This window comes from Phacochoerus africanus, chromosome 13 (assembly GCF_016906955.1).
Source record: "Phacochoerus africanus isolate WHEZ1 chromosome 13, ROS_Pafr_v1, whole genome shotgun sequence".
NCBI lineage: Eukaryota > Metazoa > Chordata > Mammalia > Artiodactyla > Suidae > Phacochoerus > Phacochoerus africanus.
Window position 1 is genome coordinate 20219955 of NC_062556.1, and position 16700 is coordinate 20236654.

Sequence of the window (16700 nt, forward strand, 5' to 3'; positions counted from 1 at the left end):
ATAAACATTAGCTCTCTTCTATAAGGTTCTATAAGAAGGCAATGAATCACACCCTAATAATTAAGCAACCACAACAAGAGCCTCAAGCTAAAATCAAATGCATACAAATGTCAGAGAGCAGAGCACCGCCAAGGTGTAGGGTGTAAACAAACAGTTGAAGACCAGAAAGGAGGCAAAAGCTGAAGGGGTGGAGAAGGGGGTGGGGAAGAAACCGAAGGTGAAACTAACACTCATCTGGAGAAGCAGAGAGCATAGGGAAAGGGAGGGCCAGGCAGGCAGAACTGAACAAGGAAAGGTGCCTGAGCAGCTGTGACAACCCTCAGCAGGGAGTGTTACAGATTCTTTTGATGAGCAGCTGGTGTATCAAAACAGGGCTCCTGTGGATCTTGAACATGAGTCACAGCACCTGCTGGAGTTGGAGGAGAGTGGACAAACCTCAAGTTTGCTAGACACCTTATTTGTTCTCTCAGGAACAATACAGATACAGCAAAGGAAACCATTAAAAAAAAGAGACAACCCACAGAATGGGAGAAAACCTTTGCAAAGGAAGCAACAGCAAGGAATTACTCTCCAAAATACAAAAACAGCTCATCCAGCTTTTTATAAAAAAAACAAACACCCAAAAATAGCTCAATCAAAAAATGGTCAAAAGATCTAAATAGACATTTCTCCAAAGACAGACAAATGGCCAAAAAGAACATGAAGAGATGCTCAACATCCCAAATTATTAGAGAAATGCAAATCAAAACTACAATGAGGGATCATTTCACACCAGTCAGAATGGCTATCATCAAAAGTCTACAAACAGGAGTTACTGTTGTGGCGCAGTGGTTAACGAATCTGACTAGGAAGCATGAGGTTGCGGGTTCGATCCCTGGCCTTGCTCAGTGGGTTAACGATTTGGCGTGGCCGTGTGCTGTGGTGTAGGTCACAGACACGGCTCGGATCCCATGTTGCTGTGGCTCTGGCATAGGCCGGCGGCTAAAGCTCTGATTAGAGCCCTAGCCTGGGAACCTCCATATGCCTCAGGTGTGGCCCTAGAAAAGGCAAAAAGGAAAAAAAAAAAGTCTACAAACAATAAATGCTGGAGAGGGTATGGAGAAAAGGGAACCCTCCTGTACTGTTGGTGGGAATATAAAATAGTACAACCACTGTGAAGAACATTATGGAGGTTCCTTATAAAGTAAATATAGAACTACCATATGATACAGCAATCCCACTCCTGGGCATATATTTGGAGAAAATTATAGTTCAAAATGATACTTGCACCCCAATATTCATTGCAGCACTATTTATGATAGCCAAGACATGGAAGCAACCTAAATGTCCAACATCAGAGGAATAGATAAACAAGACAGAGTATTTATATGCAATGGAATATTACTCAGTCATAAAAAATGAAATAATGCTATTTGCAGCAACATAGATGGACCTAGAAATAACTGTACAAGTGAAATAAGTCAGAGAAGAACAAATATCATATGATATCACTTATACGCAGGATCTAATAAAATGATACAAGAGAAGTTATTTATAAAACAGAAACAAGCTCACAGATTTCCAAATCAAACTTTTAGTTTACGTAAGAGAAACGGTGGGAGGGAGGAAAATTGGGAGAATGGGTATAACATACACACACTACTGCATATACAATAGATAATTAACAAGGACTTACCATAAAGCACAAGGAAATCTACTCAATATTCTGTAATAACCCATATGGGGAAAAAAAAAGAAAAGATGTATATAAAACTAAGTCATATTGCTGTACACCTGAAACTAATACAACATGTTAAGTCAACTATACTCCGCTATTTTTTTAAAAAAAAGAACAGTACAGATAAAGAACAGCTGTCCATCAGTTAGAATGCAAAGTGCCAGTAACAGAAAATTTGATCAAGACAATTTAAACATAAACATGTTAACAAGCAGTCCAGAGGTAGATGTGGTTGGTTTAGAAACTCACTGGTGTCATCAGAGACACAGGTACTTCCCATCTTTTCAGAAAGCCACTGGCTTTATGCCAGAAATGTCTGCCCACTTGGTCCCAAAACAACTGGGCCACACTCTAAATGTCACAACGTCCCAAAAAGGAACCAAAAAGTGCAGCAAGGCAAACAGTTTTTTCAATCCTTTTCTTTTATTAAAGCGATCACTCTGAAAAGGCCCCCTAATGACCTCAAATTATGTCGCAGTGACTTTAACTGTGGACCCTTAGCTCTCCTAGTTGATCACAAGTTCTGCTCTCCTCTTCAGTCCATCAAGATTCCTCCTGAGGAGGGACTTCAAAGGGAAGACCAAACTCAAGTTCGTGTAACATGAAAGAAGTGACTAGAGCTGTTGGAAAGACCCCCAGGGGTGGGCCACAGGTTACAAGACAGCACAAAGGGCGCTGGATGTAGGTCAGATGATCTGGGTATTGGCCCCTTCCCTTTCTAAACCCGCCGCTTGGTATGCTGATTAATTTTTGCTGTGTGTGTTTTTAAGACCTCACCGTGGCATATGGATGTTCCCAGGCTAGGGGTCAAATCGGAGCTGCAGCTGCTGCCCTACACCACCACCACAGCAACACGGGATCCGAGCCATGTGCCAATGCCACAACTCACGGCAATGCCAGATCCTCAACCACACTGAACGAGGCCAGGGATTGAACCTGTGTCCTCATGGATACTAGTTGGTTTCGTTACTGCTGAGCCATGACGGGAATGCCAATAATCTTTAAGACAATGTTCATTCTTCTGTCAGTTGAAGATAATGCTATTCCCCACCAACAGGCTTATCATTCCATTGCGGGGGTCAAATAAGATAATTCATGAGACAATGCTTTGTTTGCAACCAGGCACTTGAAAGGGTTGAGATAGAACTTAGCTGAATGACAGCATGCCATTCGCTCTCCATTCATGCCATCTGCAAGACAAGTGAAGGTTCATTCAAGAGGAAAGGCACCATGTGGTGTTATTAATATTGTTGTTGTTATTATTATTACAGTACCTTTTAGAGAGTTGGCAGACAAACAATTGAAATTGGTAATATACACTAAACAGCAAATTGGATGGCCTGGAGCTCTGAAAAACATACTGAACCTCCCTTGAAGGTATAACACAGTAAATTGTTTGCAGTGTACCTGACACAGTGGAAGCCACTTTAAATGTTCTGTGAAAGACAGACAAGTCTTGACTGCTTCCCAGCAGGAAAATAACTTGTCAAAATCTCAGCAGAAGCAATTTTCAATTTATTAGAACCCGGAATATGATATGCCTGAGTTACCCCTGGAACAAACCTCCATGCATGAATAAACAGATAAATGCATGGGAGACAAACCAGATGTTTTTGTAACCTGTGCTCTCACAAGAATCAGCTAACAGCCAGGAGAAGGTGACTGTTACCTCTTTCGCCTGATAAATCAACCCAGCATCTAGGCAGTGACAAGAAATGAGACATTCCACAGCCAGAGAGTGATATAACCATCGGATCAGACTTGGGGTTTGCAAAAGCATCTGTCCTTGTGCTCAGGGCTGTATTGATTTCTGGGTTGCACTAACATGGCTGCCTGGAAATTGCTTTGTGAATTATTTATATGTCGGATGCAGGATCAGAGGTTTTCAGGTCAGGGTGGCTGGGTAATGCCTGAAGAGTCATCAGGCTACTGGGGTCTCCCTTTTTTTCTGGGCAGAGGGAGGAGCTTAATCGTGATGCCATAGTGAACGCAGTACCTTCTCTCCCCTCTGGGCTGTGGGCACATGAGGAAAAGACGCAGAGTCTTGGACCAGACTGTCCTTCTGCAAATCACCTCCATGCTCCAAGCTTTCCCCCTGACTCCTCCTTTGCCTGTATATTCATGTTTGGTCTTCCAGTTCAATGTCACAATGTGTAAATAACTTGACCTCACCACCGTTCTCATCTGGCTATTATGTCTCTGCCACAATTACTGTTTCTCCTTTCCGAATACACTTTTAGAATAGCCTCCCTTGGAGACGCTGCAAGAAGGAAGACCAAAGAGGTAATTGTTGCTGCCCAATTAGCTATTATTTATGCCATGTTACAAGCTAGCAAAGAGATAAGGGATAGGAAAAATATTGCAACTATGTTGGAAAGGGAGTAGGGAATAAGAGTGAATTAACAGGAAGATAAACAAGCAGGAACAAAGGCAGTTCAGTTTAGCCCAGCAAATAGTTTACAGGGTGCCCAGCACATGCAGATACTGGGCTAAGGTTTGGAAATGAAACATTAAGTAGGAAGATGAGAAGTGTAATGGCCTAATAAGGGTGTCAGATTCATGAACAATTTTTACTGTAAAATGTGGTCAGTAGGAGTTCCCGCTATGGCACAATGGGATTGGCAGTGTCTTGGAAGCACGGAGACACAGGTTCAATCCCCAGCCCAGCTCAGTGGGTTAACAATCTGGCATTGCTGCAGCTGCGGCTTAGGTTAAAACTGTGTCTTGGGTCTGATCCTTGGCCAGGAATGCCATATGCCATGGGGCAGCCAAAACAAAACAAAACAAAACAAAACAAAAAAACGGTGGTAAGTAAAAAGAGATATACTTTGGGGATACTATTGGAATACGATCTGGAGTTTAGAGAAGGTGCCATGAGGGAGATGGTGCCTGAGCCAAGTCTTAGAGGATGAGCAAGATAGTGAAAACGGGACAGGTGTTTCAAACCAAGGGGCTGACCTAAGGAAAGGCATGGAGTGAAGGCAACAGAAAGAGGGGTCCTAAGGCAAAAGACATTTCCGTGCTCAGAATCAATACGCAAACTTTATAACAATACTTAATTGACAATACATTGCCTCATCTATTCCTTCCTTGTAACAGGTCGAGGAGAGACGGAGACTGTCCCCACGTGTCACAGAGGTTGGAAGGGTCATGCCCAGCAGAGCCTCTTGGCTCCATCTCCAGAGTCCTGCTGTCCAGGACTTTGCTCCTTCCCAAATATTCAATCACTCAAGAGAAAAGGAAACTTGGGATATCACAGAATCCAGTGACTAACAAATAAATGGAGCATGACCAGTAAAATACTCATTTTTCATTTCAATCTAGTACCCTCCCCAAATATATGGAGACAAAAGCATCACAAAGCAATGCTTAAGGATATATGATGTTCTCTGATGTGTCCTTTTCTATCCATTTCAATTTGCTTCAGTACAAAATGCTGTTAGGCGGTCAGGACCACTAAGTGAATTTCACCCCAACTGGACACTGGAGAAAATGGTGAAGTGGATTCATTTAGTGAGAATGCAACTGAGCCCCTGAGGAAGGAAGGGGCTTGCCGAGATCACCTCTTAGGTAGTGAGCTTCCTGGCTGTTGAAGAGACCACCAGAAGGTGAGCAGTGGTCTGCCCGGAACAGAGCCAGCATTGATTAAATTTTTTTCCCCTGTAAACCAGGCCTTGCTCTAGGGGACTTACTAGTCCTAACTCACCGAACCCCAAGAATACTGTGAAGAAAATTCTTTCACTAATCCCATCTTAACTGGTGAAGGAACTAAATTAAGCATAGAAAGACAGAGCTGACAGCTTGCCGATGGTTACACAGCTAGCAGGGGAACTACTGGTCCCCTGGCCAAGAAAAACTTTGTTCAGGGACCTTGAAATGTTGATGAATAGCTCTTTTACATGTGAATTTAAATTATGAAGCTCTTTTTAATTTGCAAGGTCCTTCTCCTCAGAACCTTTATTTCTTTTTAAATTTTTTTTTTCTTTTTTAGAGCCGTACCTGCAGGATATGGAAATTTCCAGGTTAGGGGTTAAGTAGGCTAGCAGCTGCCGGCCTCAGCTACAGCAACAGCCACAGCCACATGGGATCTGAGCCACATCTGTGACCTACCCCACAGCTCATGGCAATGCCAGATCCTTAACCCAATGAGCAAGGCCAGGGATTGAACCCACATCCTCATAGACACTACATCAGGTTCTTAACCCACTTAGCCACAATGGTAACTCCATAACCTTTATTTCTTCAAAGCTGTACTCTCTGAAAATGTACCCCAACACCTCACAAACTCTGTGTTGATTTGAGGAATCCAAAGACATTTTCAGGATTTCCAAGTCCTAGAAATTATAATAGAATAACTCTAGACTCATAAGTATTGCTTTCATCCATTTTGGTTTGGGGGTTAATTTTTTCTTGTTTCTGCAGAGGCAGAACTGTTTCTCAATACGCAGAAAATTGCAACTGCTGTACTAGTGGAAAGGGCCACTGGCTTCTATTAACTTATGTGGCACAGACAAATCTGGGGAATAATCTACCAAACTGACAATAGATATACCAGGAAATCTTAATGCATATTATATAATAGGGCATACACTTTCACACTGAAACTCTGCTATTTCATTATCTCTAAGTAGTTTTCCTTCTTGATGGAAATTCCCCAACAAGTTAGTGATTATGTTTCTATCCACAGTAGAAAAGAAAATGTATACAGGGTTGTGCCATTTATTCTCAAACCTATGCCAGTGTTCAGGAGATAACTAAAAATCATAATAAGCTGGCTTTTACAGTGGGGATCTACTTAAAGTAGAACATAGAGGATTCAGGAATGCAATTCAATATATGGTTTGATGAAGCCTCCCTGACCGAGAATCAATCTTGAGGGTAAAAAAAAAAAGAAAAGAAAGAAACCTCGGTTTTCTCTAAAGCACGAGAAATGTATGCAGTGACAATAAGAGATTCCAGAAAACAGAGAAATGTTTCAAGAGTATGACATGAGTTAAGCGCAATCCTGCTTCCTCTTTTAACTTGTTTTTCTCCCCTGGGAGTCACTTCTATAATCTAGGCAATGATTGATCGCTTTTATTTACTGTTACTTCTCAAGCATGATAAACCTTGAATCCTTAAGTGCTGTCACTTGAATAAGTATTTTTCCCCCCTCAATCCAAGAAATGACTTCATTATCCTTAAGACAAAAGCCACGGAATGCTTGGAAAAACCCAAACATTTTTCAGATACATCAGAAGAGGTAGTTCCATCTGGGTTCTCAAAGAGGTTCGCCACTCGTGACCCATGTGGCCCTGAACACATCGCACCTCTTCTTGGACCCGTTTCCTCCTCTGTCAAGTCAGGGGACAAGACCAAATAATCTTCCGTTCCTCCCAGCTATGACTCCGGGGTTTACTATCTATTTTGCCTTCACGCATTTGACCTCTTCTTCCAAAACTACTGGCTTGCTGAGGTTGCTGGAGACCAAGTTAGTGTCTTCTCCCAGGTACAAAGGCATCTTGCCCTCTCAAGGGGAATTCTACTTCTCAGAGGCCAAAGACTCCGGCAGTTGTTAGCCCTTTTCGGTTTCTCTGAGAAAGGCTGCTTTTCACAAAGGATTCTCAACTGTACTTTGTCAAAGGTCAAATTTGAGAGAGATCCTTGGGTTTCCAAATTTACATTCTCTGAGATCTTCAAGCTCTCTGGTACACAAAATGCAGCTCTACTCCTGATTTCTTTGTCTAATTTTTTTTTTTTTTTGATGGCTGCACCCATGGCATACGAAGTTCCCAAGCTAGGGATTGCATCCAAGCCACAGCTGAGACTTTCGCCACAGCTGCAGCAATATCAGATCCTCTAACCCACTGTGCCTAGTTGAACCCAAGCCGCCATAACAGTTGGATTCTTAACCCACTGTGCCACAGCGGGAACTTCCTGGTTCATCTTTCAAACTTCCTGTATTTCCTTGAACCCCCACCCTGGCTTTTTCCTTTTTCTCAGTCATTACTTGTTCTTGTTTTTCCATCCGACTTGTCAGGAACCTACCCCATCTAACCCTCTTGATGGACAGCTCCCCTAGGTTAGAACCATGCCCCCCATGTCACAGGTCTCCACTAAGTTCAGGGCAGTGCCCCTCACGGAGGGAGGCAGCAAACACTTGGACCTGATATTTCTGTCAAAAGCAAATTTTTACAACAATAATTGAAATATAAATGAACATAGCCATACATACATTAAAAAAAATCATAGCTGGACAAAACTTGAAAGAAAAATGGAATGAATGAAAGAAAGATAAGGTGGCAAGGAGAAGAATATTCTCAAATGTTAGCTATGCTTTATTTTACAAATGATGGAACTTAGGATTGTATTGAAAAGACAAAGAGAAATTAAATTCTGATCATTTGGTAGGGATTTGTGACTATAATGGAAACACACAATTAAATTGTGTGTATGTGTGTTGTGTATACATATTGTATGTACATACATATATATCTTGCATGCCCACTTGCATATGCTTTCTATATATACTTGAATACATAAACAGTGCATATGTGTATATATATGCATGTATATATGTATCTGTATGTATATATATCTTGTGTGTATATATAAGATATACATACACACCACATAGTTGCATATCTGTATGTGTATATATGTTATCTGCATATATGTATTTCACACCAACACACACACTTTTGTTTTTCATATGGAATATAAAATAATTGCACCCTTGATTTCCTTCTGTGGAATTTTCAAAAATTCTCTAAGAGGGGAAAATCCCAATTTATAGACATGATATTATTATGGCAGGATGATTTATTGCACTATTAAACTGTGCTTTTCCTGCTTCTATTTTCCCTCCCAGCTCATTTCATTGTCTTGCCTCAGGAATTGTGACTCCCTGAAGGGAAGCGGAAAGAGAATGTGCCTTTGGCAAGCAGCAAGGCTGGGAGGAGAGGTTCTTTGGGTCCCGGAAAGATGGAGCTTTGTGGGTCCCTAAGAAGCAAGAAGGACACCCTGCCCTCAGGAAACTTGCCCTCTGATGAAAGTGGCACAAACCAAAAGGGCATGGGGCTATGGTCCACCACCTGGTCCCAGCCTTGCCAGAAGATGGAGCAGGGCACAGAGACCAGAGTGGCTGCAGTCATGAAGTGCCCTGGGGCCTGGGCAGTGGTGGCCTCAGGACCAATGCCTTGAATCCTTGGCACCCTGTACCATCCATCCCAGGGGGCACAGAACCCAGGAATAAAGGCTTTGAACTTTCCACCTGTGATGAGAAATAGGCACATACTCTCAAGAAAGTAAGCCAATGCACAGTGCTTCTTGCTCACCTGGATTTGTGACTTCATGCTTTCCTGCTCCTTTACACATGCAGTATGTGCCATGGAAAAGAGGTGGCTTTGTCTCCAAAAGTCTAGTTTAGAGACAATGCATTATGTCAGGTTCATTTTCCAGAGAAGAGACCAGGATGTAAGGTAAGGCAATGTATTATTTCTGGTGATTATTTCTCACATAAACAGAAGGATTTCTAGAGCAAAACTTGAGTAAATGGCATTTTTGTTATCTACATAATGTATCACAGTATTACTAACAAAGCTGCCACCACAAGGCTAAATTAGAAAATCATCGTCTTAGGATTCTCTGCCACCAATGATTAGATTTTGCACTATTAAGTAATTCACAGCAGGGCTGTCTTGAGAGCAGGATCACCTTGTACATGTCAGCCAAAAAGCCCACAAAAAAATTAATAAGTCAGAAAGAGAAAGACAGATACCATGTGGTATCAATTATATGTGGAATCTAAAACATAACACAAATGAACCTGTCTACAGAACAGAAATAAACTCATGGACATGGAGAATGGACTTGCAGTTGCTAAGAGGGAGAGGGGAGGGATTGGGATGGACTGGGAATTTGGGGTTAGTAGATGCAAACTATTGCATTTGGAGTAGATGAGCCCTAAGGCTCTACTGTATAGCACAGGGAACTACACACAATCACTTGTGATGGAACATGATGGAAAATATTATGAGAAAAAGAGTATGTATGTATATATATATATATATATACATATATAACTGGGTCACTTTGCTGTACAGCAGAAATTGATAGAACATTGTAAATCAACTATAATAAAAATTAAAAATGAATAAATAAATAAAACAGCCCTGTCATCAGTTGTGTATTGCTAAAAAGCTGATAGTGCGCCTTTGATGGGCCAAGAACTCTGGGTGGGCCCTGTCCTGGCTTCCCTAGGACTTTGTTTATCCACACCCGAGAGTCACTTGGGGTTTTCTAAGTCTGAATTCAGTTTGTTCATGGATTGTAGACATGAATTCATTACATAGGCACAGTCTTCTCAGCATCATACCCCTTCTCTCAAAGGCAATGGAGAAACCCAGCCTAGGGCCTGGCTTAAACTCCTTCTGTATTCAGGACTGACTCTAGCATGGGATGGACTGTGTTGGTAAATGAGTGCATTCCTGGAAAATGTTCAGGATCAAAGCCCAAGTGAGCAGCAGGGGGTTTTCTCATGAGTGGAAGCAAGTTTAGATGAGGCGGTGGAAGCCATGCTAGAGTCCTAGGTTCTGGTTCCCACTGTGCACTCCACACTCACCTGCCCCTGGTGACCTCTACCCTTGGTGAGGGCCTGAGCCTCAGCTCTCTCCTCTGTAAAACAGGATGGTTGGGATGAGTGATCCTTAAGATTATTTCTTGATCAACTGATGTAGGTATAAGTTAATGGTATTGCTCTTATAAAGATAAGTTCACCTTATTAATCATTTCAAGACAAAACAAAAACTAAGCACAGGGAACTATAGCCAGTCTCAGGATAGAACATGATGGGAGATAATATGTGACAAAGATAATATGTGACAAATCATATATATATGATTGGGTTACTACGCTCTATAGCAAAAATTGTCACAAGACTGTAAATAAACTATACCTTAATACAAAAATTAAGTTGAATTGATAAAATACAATAATGAATCTATTTGACTCCCATAATGATCTCCTTTCCTCTTACCCAGTTTTATAAATCTTGTCCTTTCCATTTGTTAATTTTTCCCCATTCTTCCGTTTTCCCCAACACACACACACACACATATGCACTGAATTTATGGGGAGAAGACCCTAATGAAGTAAAGCTTAATGTATTTATTTTTGCAGAAAATGTAGATGTGTTGTGTTTACCTTTTGATCAATGCCTTGAGTTGCACATGGTTGGTGCCCGGAGTGTCTGGATCCTCTCTGATTTTGTTGGAGCCCCAGTTCTGCTATGGAAGGGACTGAGGAAACAAGCCTTGAAACTCCTGTAGCAGAATGGAAAGTTTCACCTACTCCCAATTGAGCTTCAGCCACACAGAGAATTTTGCAGGTCACAGGAGTTGGCAGCTGGAATGAGTGAGAACAGCCCTTGTTTCCTTCCTAGTCATGACCTCTACTAGTATAGCTGAGCAAGATTGAACAGTGAGGGATGCAGCCAGGCTCAGGAGAAAGTGAGCTGGCTGTGTAACCAGATAAACCTAGTTTTCAATGTCACAATGTATGCTTTTAGGTAAGTACATCAAATCTGGGAATATCAACTTTCTTTGATAATTAACACCTACTTGTACAACAACACTTATTTGTAGACTACTGCGAGGACTACAAGATATGTGGGGAATGTTCCTGGCACTATATGTGCACACAAAGAATTATAGCCATTGATCAATACCCACTCAACTCCCATTTTAGTTTTTGTTTTTTCTCCTCACCTCTAGCCTCTCGCCAGAGTTGGGATCAATTTTTAAATGTATATTCTTAATTCATAAACATAAACATACATTTTAAGAATACAACAACAATCCTTAACTTTGTATGGAATCACCAAAGCCCCCAAATAGACAAAGCTACCTTAAGAAAGAAGAACAAAGCTGGAGGCATCATACTCTCTGATTTCAAACCATATTACAAAGCCATAGTAATCAAAAAAAGTATGGTACTAGGCAAAAGGATGAAGTTAGAGCCCTATCTTACACCATACAAAAAATTAACTCAAAATAGATCAAAGACTTGAACATAAGACCTGAAACCATACAGCTCCTAGAAGAAAACACAGGCGATATGCACCTTGACCTCTATCTTGGAGATGATTTTTCAGATTTGACACCAAAAGTCAAAGTAACAAAAGCAAGCCCCCAAAACAACAACAAAAACAAAGACCACAACAAACTAAAAAGCTTTTCCATTATAAGTTATCATGATATTGAATATGAGTGCCATTATAAATCCTGTTTATCTAATTTATATTACTTCCTCTTCATTTCTGGCCTCCTCGACCTGATCCCCACTGGGCCCCTCTCCCCATGTACATACTATACTTGCATACACTTAAAGGCATGCTTTTACAATATCAAGCATCTTAAGGCATCATGCACAAGGAGTGATTTCTCTGGACACTCGATGTACCATTGCTGGACACATGAGCAATCTCAGTGCTCTGCACCCTTTTGGTCTCCCTCACCACTTGGGCCCACTGACCTCCAGTTAGCTCGCAGTGGCCCACAGACGTCTTTCCTACTGCCCTGCCTCTGCCTACATGAGTTCCTCACACACCGTTCTTTGCTCTGGACCTCAACTTCTTTTCTACCCCAATACAAATGTTCCACCGAGCTAAAGGGAGAGAACAAAAGCTTGGGGTTAGAAAACCCTCATTTGAAATTTGTCTCTCCCTAATACTCACTATGTGATTTATAATTATAACATAATAGAATATATATATTGGTCTCTGCTCCCAGTTCCTGCCACAGAGCTCCCGAAACCTTTGTAATTTCGTATGTGATTAAAGTACTAGGAGCATCTTTTGTCTTTTGAGTGACTCTGAGGAGTTCCTAGGTGGAGTGGGGGTTGATCATCAGAAAGACCAAGCCATAATTAGAAGCTTGGAATTTTCAGCCATGTCCCCAATCCTCCAGGAATGAAGTGGAGTTATTAACTGATCATACTTAGGTGAAGGAATCTTTATAACATCCCAAAAGCACAGGGTTCGGGAATGTCCAGACGAGTGAACACATTCAGACTAGCAGAGTGACGCACCCCAACTCCAGAGGTACAGAAGCTCCTGTGATCTGGATCCTCCAAGACTTCACTATAGACATCTCTTCACCTACATCCTTTAATAAAGTGGTTATATTCATACGATCCAGCAATACCACTCCTGGGCATCTATCCCGAGAATGGATTCAGAAGATGTGGTAAATATACACAATGGAATACTACTCAGCCATAAAAAGAACAAAATAATGCCATTTGCGGCAACATGGATGGAACTAGAGACCCTCATAATAGGTGAAGTAAGTCACAAAGAGAAAGACAAATACTATATGGTATTAGTTATATCTGGACTCTAATATATAGAGCAAATGAAACTTTCCACAGAAAAGAAACTCATGGACTTGGAGAACAGACTTGTGGTTGCTAAGAGGGAGGGAGAAGGAGTAGGATGGACTGAGAGTTTGAGGTTAGTAGATGCAAACTATGGCCTTTGGAGTAGATAAGCAATGAGATCTGCTATATAGCACAGAGAACTATATCTAGTCACTTGTGATGGAACATGATGGAGGATAATGCAAGAAAAAGAATATGTGTGTGTGTGTGTGTGACTGTGTCACTTTTCTGTACAGTAGAAATTGACAGAACACTGTAAATCAACTATAATGGAAAAAATAAAAATCAGAATTTAAAAAAAAGATACACACACTCCAATATTCATAGCAGCATTATTTACAATAACCAAGACATGGAAGTAGCCTAAGTGTCCATCAATAGATGAATGGATAAAGAAGATATGGTACATATATACAGTAGAATATTACTCAGGCATAAACAAGAATGAAATGCCATCTGCAGCAACATGGATGGACCTAGAGATTATCACACTAAATGAAGTTAGAGGAAGACAACATATGATACCATGTGTATATGGAATCTAAAAATAGGATACAAATGAACTTATTTGCAGAACGGAAATAGACCCACAGACTGAAAAACTTACAGTGACCAAAGGAGACAGGTAGTGGGCAGGAGGGATGGACAGGGGTTTGGGACTGGCATATGCACACTGAGGTATACCCAATGATTGGCCAAAGGGGATCTGTTGTATAGCACAGGCAACCCTGTCCAATATTCTATGATAATCTATGTGGGAAAACAATCTGAAATGCGTGTACATGTATAACTGAATTACTTTGCTGTACAGCAAAAATTATCACAACATTGTAAATCAACTGTACTTGAAGAAAACTTTAAAAATGGAAAAAAATAAACTGGTAAAGGTAAGTAAATGTTTCCTTGAGTTATGTGAGTCACTCTCACAAACTAATCAAACCTGGGGGCGGGGCGGGATATTAGGAAGCTCCAGTTTGTGGCTAAATTAAAATTTCTGAGTAACCTGGTGATTGGTATCGCAAGTGGGGGAAGAGCAATTTTGTGGGAGGTCAGACACTATCTCCGGGTAGATGGTGTTAACATTAAATTAAATTCTAAGACACTCAGTTGGTATTGCAGAGATATATGCTTGGTGTGAGAAAAACTCACAGGCATTTGATGACCAGGAGTCACGTGTTTCCTTTGCAGGTAAAGGAGAAACACAGCAAAGACCTAGCAGGAAAAAAATGGGGTTTTTCTCTATACAAGAGGTAGAATGAACTGAGTTTTCCTAACACGGGTGTAAATCACCTGCAAAACTATCATAATAAACCCTGCCTCATTTGTCAGAAAAAAAAAAGTGCTGAAAAGCAAAGAAGGCAATGTATATTTACAGTTTTATAATTGGTAAAGTGTGCTAAATATGTAATCCATGCACGGAATTTGACCTACAGATTCAGGGTGATTCTCTCCATCCTTTGCACCTGCGGAGAAGATCACAGGAATGATTTCATACTGAATGTATTGTACCTCAAGGTCATTTGGGTTTTAATGGAGACATATGTCTAATGCCAAAGAGAGCAGCTCTAAGTGTTTTCAGGATGCCGGAGTGGGTATTTTGGGCTGGTGGTTTTCCTTTTCCCTTTTCTCTCCGTTATCAGCACGTACACAGACGCATGAGGCCAACACTCCTGATACCTCCAGTAACAACCTCGCTCCCCATGTCTGGTCGTTGGTGGTGCAGCAGTGATGACTGCAGAAAGGGAAGGCCAGCTCTTACCAACTCCTGTGGGGTCCGTCATAAAGCTTTGAAGGATGCCAATTGGAAAACATAAAATACTAGAAGTTAGTTTTAACACTTCCCCAAGAGGTGATGCCTGCTGCCCTTATTGGCATTTAAACTGAAAGTTGGCTCAGGCCATCTGCTCAACAGCCACAGAACCTCCCCAGCTGCTTCCCACGGGCCAGTGTTAATACTGCGGCTATCCCTGGGCCCTACTGGGAAGCTGGGCACGTGGAAATCACAATAGCGGAAAAGAGCAGATGTGCAGGGTCAGCCGGGAAAAGTGTTCCGAGGAAGAAAAGGCAACATTTAGCACGAGTAAGAAAGGGAGGAAGAAAGATCCTTAAAGGTTTATGTATTCTTCAGATGGCAAGTCAGCTGGGAACTCAAGCTTTGCGTGTTTTGTGGAGCTCCTAGTATTTTAGCATTGGCCTGATTCCTGAAATTGTATATCCACTGGATGCACACTTGATTTGGAGTGATTATTACATCCTTATTTTCGAGTTCTTAAAGTTGGGTTTAGCCACCGACACGCTAATCTTCTAGTCCTCTCACATCCCAATTTTCAGTGATCTTTGGCTAAAATGTAAGGATTGTTGTTTTCTTTTGTTTTTCCTTTTTTTGGCTGCCCCATGGCATATGGAGTTCCTGGGCCAGGGATCAGATCCAAGCTGCACTTGGGACCCCAACTGCCGCTGTGGCAACACTGTATCCTTAACCAACTGTACCAGGCCGGGGATCAAATCTGCATCCGAAGGCTCCCAAGATGCCACCAATTCCACTGAGCCACAGCGGGAACTCCTGAATGTAAATATTTTGATAACATTGGAGCTGAACTGAATCCAGCAGCAGTGGTCTGAGATGTCCATTGAGCAGGAGGGGAGGCACAGGGCCTGCCAAATAAAAAGGTCAGCCCAGTGGCCTATCCATGAATCCACTGGCCCATGTGGCAATCCTGCTGCCCAGAAGCCAAGATGATGGAGGCAGGCATAACCAATGGGCTCTCAGAACCTAGTCTGAGGCAGGAGCAGGGAAGATGAGAAGTTGGCCAGAAGGGTGGGAGCCATGCAGAGAGGTGTGGAATAACTCAGTGTATGAACATCATGCCCTCACCAATGTACCTGTGGGCCAGGTGAACCAAAGTTGACACATCACTTGTACTGCTACTGTTGACTTGCTTTCAGTGTTTATCTAAATTAGTTAATATCCACAGGCTGATTTTTTTTTCATGGTTGAGTATAGGTTCGCTTAATCTCTATGTCCTAATTTCAAAGAGTGAAAAATCCAGCATGAGTCAAATATCCAATTAACAGCATTCACAACAAACAGAAAACAAGTACCAAAAAAAGGCCAGACCTGCAGAATAGCTATCAAGTCTAAATTCTAAATGCCATATACAGCATTCAAGTATCACCCCAAGCAGCGTTTCCCATCACTCAGTTCTTCTTTCCAACTTTTCAAGATCCAAAATTCGTTTCACATTTTCTCCTGATTACAGTACCTTCAGGCATCTGTAACTTTTTTCTCATGACTTTCTCCTCATGTGGGAATGTAGTTTAAAGCAAAGTTATATGTAGACAACAGAGTTACCAAGTCTAAAATCAGTCTCAGACATCTCAGGGATTAATGGTAGAAGAACTTGATAAAGTTGCAAGTCTCCTAGGTAGGAATTAAGTCAAAAACTTCTCCATGACTTTTTTTTTCTTTTGAGGGTCATACCCATGGTATATGGAAGTTCGCAGCTATGCCACAGCCACAGCAATGCCAGATCCCAGCTGCATCTGTGACCTACACCACCACTTG